The sequence below is a fragment of the Pseudophryne corroboree genome, chromosome 1 (assembly GCF_028390025.1).
Source record: "Pseudophryne corroboree isolate aPseCor3 chromosome 1, aPseCor3.hap2, whole genome shotgun sequence".
NCBI lineage: Eukaryota > Metazoa > Chordata > Amphibia > Anura > Myobatrachidae > Pseudophryne > Pseudophryne corroboree.
Window position 1 is genome coordinate 447,774,484 of NC_086444.1, and position 7,551 is coordinate 447,782,034.

Genomic DNA, 7,551 nt, shown 5'->3' on the forward strand with positions numbered 1-7,551 from the left:
TTTCAACTAATGGCCCGTACACACTGGGGGTAATTCCAAGTTGATCGCAGCAGTACATTTTTTAGCAGTCGGGCAAAACCATGTGCACTGCAGGGGGGGGGCAGATATAACATGTACAGAGAGAGATAGATTTGGGTGTGGTGAGTTCAATCTGCAATCTAATTTGCAGTGTAAAAATAAAGCAGCCAGTATTTACCCTGCACAGAAACAAAATAACCCACCCAAATCTAACTCTTTGCAAATGTTACATCTGCCCCCCCTGCAGTGCACATGGTTTTGCCCAACTGCTAAAAAATTTCCTGCTGCGATCAACTTGGAATTACCCCCACTTAGCGATATGCTCCATGAGCGATATCACAGTGTTTTCCCCTCCCGCGGCCGGCCCATGCATGTAGCATCTGACAATATCGTCAAATTGAGCTGCATGCACAGCTGACAGAGCGGGACGATAACGATGTGCCGGGCCGCACATTGTTCAATGGGGATAATTCAGACTTGATCGTAGATGTGGTAAATTTAGCACATCTACAATCACTTTCACAGATAAATGGGGACGTCCAGCACAGGGCTAGTCCGCCCCGCATGTCTAGCTCAGCCCAGCGCCGCCCCCCCTCTTCACCACACAGGTACAAAAGCATTGCACGGCAGCAATGCTTTTGTACCTGAAGAGTAGCTCCCTACAAGAGCAGTTCCTGCACGCTGGCAGGGAGCTACCCATCGCTCTCTGGGTCATATCTGCCGTGGCCCCGTTTCTGCCCTCACTCCCTTCCCGCATGGTCAAGGCACGCATGCGTTGCCCGGACCTCGCCCCAAAAACGGCGGCCCGCCCAGTTAACGCCTCTGCCTGTCAATCGGGCAGAGGCGATCGCTGGGCTGAGATGCCGATCGCATCTCTGGCCTGCACATGTGTAGTTCAGACCTGAACGCCCGCTGTGCGAAAACGTACAGCAGCGTTCAGGTCTGAATTAGCCCCAATGTCCATAGCATACACGCTGGGCGACATCACACATGATATCGCTCAGAAGGCTGAAAATGAGTGATATCGTGTGTCATATCGCTTAGTGTGTACAAGCCTTTACTCTGTGAATTCCTTTTTGCCTCCATTACTCTCCTCATTAAAATAATCATACAGTCATCTCAAATAGTTTGCAGCTGTGAGCATTTATAATGATCTGATCTCTTCTCAAAAATGGACATCCTAGAAGAGCACTTATAACAGGAGCTTGGTCACAACATTGTGTTCTTATATCACATATGTTATATATTTACAGGTCATTTCGTGTCAAAACATTTATTAAGATTACATTAAAAGAACTCTGCTGCAAAAAATGATGTGAAATTCTGCTTGTCAGATCCAACAGTTCTATTCACCTTAAAAGATAACTTCCAAAGTTAAAAATTATTTTATGTTTATTTTTTAAACCATTTTTATTGCGTTATAACTAAAGTAAATGGGGATACAAAAATAAGAAAGGGAATATATAAGCGTAGCATGGTACATTGTATACATAAAAGGCTAAGGCCCAAGCACGCATTCCACACATGAAATAGACAGACATAGTAAAATAGAAGAAATAGACAGGTATACCAAGAGCCTGATTTAAGGTGAACGTAGAACAGGAAGATTAGCCGAAGGATTGTATATTGTCGAGTGCCCCTGATCTTCCCTGTACTCGACCAATCAAAACCATTCATATGCATGGAGGTAGAATATTTACAGTCTGCTGTTTCAAATAGATAATGTTTATGAATCTTTTTTGAGTGGCGGAGAGACAGGGTGTGAAGCAAATCTCCACAACTGAGCAATGGAAGCTTTAGTAGCAACCAAAATGACTTGCAATCGCTTTCTTTGACATGTGGGGAGACGGTCTGCCCCACATGCCGGTTCCAGCCAGCCCCACCCTCCCGCAGACATGTGACAGCATTGCACGACAGTGATGCTTTCGCATGTTTCGAGTAGCCCTGCGCAGCCTAGTAGCAAATGCATATGGCTACCCACCGTGTTAAGGGGTGCAGCGGCTGTGTGTGATGTCAAGCAGCCGGCGCGGCCTGCACATCAAAAATGGAACATCAACTCCCGCAAAAAGCGGCGTTGACTCCCTGTTCCCTCCCCCTCCAGGTCTTAAACTATGTTCTGAAGAGAATGCTGTTTAGGACCATGCACAGATGTGCACAAATCACTTCATAGCGATTTTAGCACATCTGCGTCAGGGTCCAAGTTAGATCCTATAATTGGTCTTCACAAAGCTGTGGATGGATCTGGTGTCTTTCCTCGCATCGTAAACCACAGCATTTCTCAGAGCAGCCCTTGTGCCTTCACTTTATATTACCTATGCATTAAGAGTTAAGTTACCCACACGCTATACAATTATTCGGCTATGTGCTGATTATCGGGTGGATTGATTGCATGTTTTATTGCGTAATGTGTAGGCACGAGCATTTTGGATAAATGATAAAATGCCCAGAAACACCTGGTTTCAATTATCCGATTGCCATAAGAAATCAGCTAAAATGTCCCAATATCGTGCAGTGTGTGTGTGTGTGTGTGTGTGTGTGTGTGTGTATGTTTGATAATCTACCCAGATTTCCTACGATTTATCCTGTTTTCAAGAAAATAAGAGGAGAAAATCTCACTGCACAGACCTAATAAATGAAGAAAGTACCAGTAGATTTACCATACCAATCATAAGAGATACAATTATCAAGTTTAGCTGGCGGTGGTGCTTCCACCGAGTATTTTGAGCAATAAGAAAAAGGAAGCAAGCCCTAAGGGCGAAAAAAAAGGAACTCTTTGGGTGGTCAAGCATTAATTTTTTCATAGAAAAGGAGTACTATAAAATGTAACCTTTAATTACATGCATTAAAAATCCCTATGTAAGGGTGTGTATTCATATACACATAGCTAGGGTGAAATATGAACAAGTACAGACACATAAACATGAAATATAAAACATCAAAAGAGTTAAAAAGCAAACAGGTCCTTCATCAATTTGTTACTAACCCAAAATTTCTAGTAATTGGAAATTAGCATAGACAGGACTATTGCGGTATGTTCGGAGTTCTGCTGACCCCCATTTGCCTAGGCATTAAATGAGGGGTGAGAAACTTCTACTGGTGCAAGTAAGCGTGAGGGAGGAGGGAACTTTTCCTTTCTGCTTTTGGCTGATGATTGCAATGATCAGCGCAGCCAATGAGAGAATTACTGAGTTACCCTTCTCTTCTCGCTGAAAGAAGGTAAGGTGTAGTGACACAAAAAGTTTTTGAGAATGTAATTTTAAATAAAGAATTTATTTGAGCATGTATACAGACATGTAGGTCACAAAAAGCTCTATTTTATGATTCTTGCACAGCTAAATAGCAGTCATGAAACAAGCATAGAAGATTCTGTTTCAAGTGCAATAAAGTAGCTATTTGTATTTAATAGTATCCTAGTATCAATTCAACCGTAACGTCTCAACTATCTAGGCCCAAAAGAGGATTAAGTAACATTCAGACAACAAAGTAAAGTCCTCTTTGACCATTAAAGGCAGATACCATAGTAACAATAGAAACGAGAAAAAAAACATACACATGCAAACCTGCACTCAATAATGTATCAATGTCCTGATCATTTAGAGGTAGCCTGCAATCGTCACAAATTACCTTCTAAACACATCTAAGGGAACAGTGTCATATCCGCAATATAATGTCAGAGAATGATATTGGACCTGAAAGCTGGGACAATCCGCTATGCGCACGTCGCAGACATGCCCTTCCTGGACGTACATTTCGCCGGGTGTGGAGGCTTTTTCAAACAGCTGTTTCCTGTCTGGCCTATTTTCGCCCCTAGGGCTCCATTAATTTTTCTGATTTATCCTGATTATCTCATCCTCCTTGTGGGTGAACATATGCAAATTCAATGTGATGTGGCAGAAAATCATTTATATACACTGCTCAAAAAAAAAAAAAAGGGAACACTTAAACAACACAATGTAACTCCAAGTCAATCACACTTCTGTGAAATCAAACTGTCCACTTAGGAAGCAACACTGATTGACAATCAATTTCACATGCTGTTGTGCAAATGGAATAGACAACAGGTGGAAATTATAGGCAATTAGCAAGACACCCCCAATAAAGGAGTTGTTCTGCAGGTGGTGACCACAGACCCCTTCTCAGCTCCTATGCTTTCTGGCTGATGTTTTGGTCACTTTTGAAAGCTGGCGGTGCTTTCACTCTAGTGGTAGCATGAGACGGAGTCTACAACCCACACAAGTGGCTCAGGTAGTGCAGCTCATCCAGGATGGCACATCAATGCGAGCTGTGGCAAGAAGGTTTGCTGTGTCTGTCAGCGTAGTGTCCAGAGTATGGAGGCGCTACCAGGAGACAGGCCAGTACACCAGGAGACGTGGAGGAGGCCGTAGGAGAGCAACAACCCAGCAGCAGGACCGCTACCTCTGCCTTTGTGCAAGGAGGAGCACTGCCAGAGCCCTGCAAAATGACCACCAGCAAGCCACAAATGTGCATGTGTCTACTCAAACGATCAGAAACAGACTCCATGAGGGTGGTATGAGGGCCCGACGTCCACAGGTGGGGGTTGTGCTTACAGCCCAACACCATGCAGGACGTTTGGCATTTGCCAGAGAACACCAAGATTGGCAAATTCGCCACTGGCGCCCTGTGCTCTTCACAGATTAAAGCAGGTTCTCACTGAGCACATGTGACAGACATGACAGAGTCTGGAGACGCCAAGGAGAACGCTCTGCCTGCAACATCCTCCAGCATGACCGGTTTGGCAGTGGGTCAGTAATGGTGTGGGGTGGCATTTCTTTGGGGGGCCGCACAGCCCTCCATGTGCTCGCCAGAGGTAGCCTGACTGCCATTAGGTACCGAGATGAGATCCTCAGACCCCTTGTGAGACCATATGCTGGTGCGGTTGGCCCTGGGTTCCTCCTAATGCAAAACAATGCTAGACCTCATGTGGCTGGAGTGTGTCAGCAGTTCCTGCAAGACGAAGGCATTGATGCTATGGACTGGCCCGCCCGTTCCCCAGACCTGAATCCAATTGAGCACATCTGGGACATCATATCTCGCTCCATCCACCAACGCCACGTTGCACCACAGACTGTCCTGAGTTGGCGGATGCTTTAGTCCAGGTATGGAGGAGATCCCTCAGGAGACCATCCGCCACCTCATCAGGAGCACGCCCAGGCGTTGTACGGAGGTCATACAGGCACGTGGAAGCCACACACTCTACTGAGCCTCATTTTGACTTGTTTTAAGGACGTTACATCAAAGTTGGATCAGCCTGTAGTGTGTTTTTCCACTTTAATTTTGTGTGACTCCAAATCCAGACCCCCATGGGTTAATAAATTTGATTTCCATTGATAATGTTTGTGTGATTTTGTTGTCAGCACATTCAACTATGTAAAGAACAAAGTATTTAATAAGAATATTTCATTCATTCAGATCTAGGATGTGTTATTTTAGTGTTCCCTTTATTATTTTGAGTAGTGTGTGTGTGTGTGTGTGTGTGTGTATATATATATATATTTATTTCTCTAACGTCCTTGAGGATGCTGGGACTCCGTAAGGACCATGGGGAATAGACGGGCTCCGCAGGAGATAGGGCACTTTAAGAAAGCTTTGGACTCTGGGCGTGCACTGGCTCCTCCCTCTATGCCCCTCCTCCAGACCTCAGTTTTACACTGTGCCCAGAGCAAGATGGGTGCACTGCAGAGAGCTCTCCTGAGTTCTCTGCCTAAAAGCATTTTTGTTTGGATTTTTTCTCTACTTTTTCTACTTTTTCACAGGGAGCACTGCTGGCAACAGGCTCCCTGCATCGAGGGACTGAGGAGAGAGGAGCAGACCTTCTTGTCCAAGATAGGCTCTACTTCCTCGGCTACTGGACACCATTAGCTCCAGAGGAGGTGAACGCAGGTTCTTACTGGGCGTCCACCCCCGGAGCCGCGCCGCCGTTCTCCTCACAGAGCTAGAAGAACAGAAGACAGAAGTCGTCAGGCGCCAGAAGCCTTCAGCTTCACGGAGGTAACGCACAGCACTGCAGCTGTGCGTCATTGCTCCAATACACCTCACACACTCCGGTCACTGTAAGGGTGCAGGGCGCAGGGGGGGGGCGCCCTGGGCAGCAATATAAACACCTCTTATGGCAAAAGACAATATACATGTACAGGTGGGCACTGTACATGTATATAAAAGAGCCCCCGCCATATTTTTGTAAGTTTGAGCGGGACAGAAGCCCACCGCCGATGGGGCGGGGCTTCTCCCTCAGCACTCACCAGCGCCATTTTCTCTCCACAGCACCGCTGAGAGGAAGCTCCCCGGACTCTCCCCTGCTTAGACACGGTGAAGGGGTGTATAAAAGATAGGGTGGGGGGGGGCACATAATTCGCGGATAACATATTATACAGCGCTGCTGGGGAAAAACATTTTGTGTTGGTCTCCAGGATCATTGCGCTGGGGTGTGTGCTGGCATACTCTTTCTCTGTCTCTCCAAAGGGCCTTGACAGGGATACTGTCTTCAGGAAAGGGGTTCCCTGTGTGTGTGAAGTGTGTCGGTACGTGTGTGTCGACATGTTTGACGAGGAAGGCTCGCTTAATGTGGAGGGGGAGTGCTTGAATGTCATGTCGCCGTCGGCAACGCCGACACCGGAATGGGTGGATATGCTGAATGTCTTGAATGCAAATGTTAATCTATTGCATAAAAGGTTAGACAAGGCAGAAGCTAGGGATCAGTCAGGTAGCCAGTCCATGCCTGTCCCTGTGGCGCCAGGCCCTTCGGGGTCTCAGAAGCGCACCATATCCCAGATCGATGACAGATACCGACACAGATACTGACTCTAGTGTCGACTATGAAGATGCAAAATTACAGCCGAAGGTGGCAAAAGGTATTCGGTACATGATTATTGCCATTAAAGAGGTTTTGCATATTACTGAAGAACCCCCGGTCCCTGACACGAGGGTACACATGTATAAAGGGAAAAAGCCTGAAGTCACCTTTCCATCCTCATTTGAACTAAGTGAATTGTGCGAAAAGGCTTGGGAATCTCAGGATAGGAGACCACAAGTTCCCAAAAGGATTCTTATGGCGTATCCTTTTCCAGAAACTGATAGGATACGCTGGGAATCTTCGCCTAAAGTAGACAAGGCGCTGACACGCTTGTCCAAAAAGGTGGCACTGCCTTCTCAGGATACGGCTTCCCTCAAGGAACCTGCTGACCGCAGGCAGGAAATTATCTTGAAGCACATTTACACTCATTCAGGTACTATTGCTAGACCGGCTATGGCGTCGGCCTGGGTTTGTAGTGCGGTTGTGGCATGGGCAGATTCCTTATCTACGGAGATTGACACCTTAGATAGGGATGCTATTCAAATGACCATAGAGCATATCAGAGATGCTGCCTTGTATATGAGAGATGCTCAGAGAGACATTTGTTTATTAAGCTCCAGAATAAATGCTATGTCTATTTCTGCTAGGCGGCTCTTGTGGACCCGACAGTGGACGGGAGATGCCGATTCAAAGCGGCATATGGAGTCCTTGCCTTACAAAGG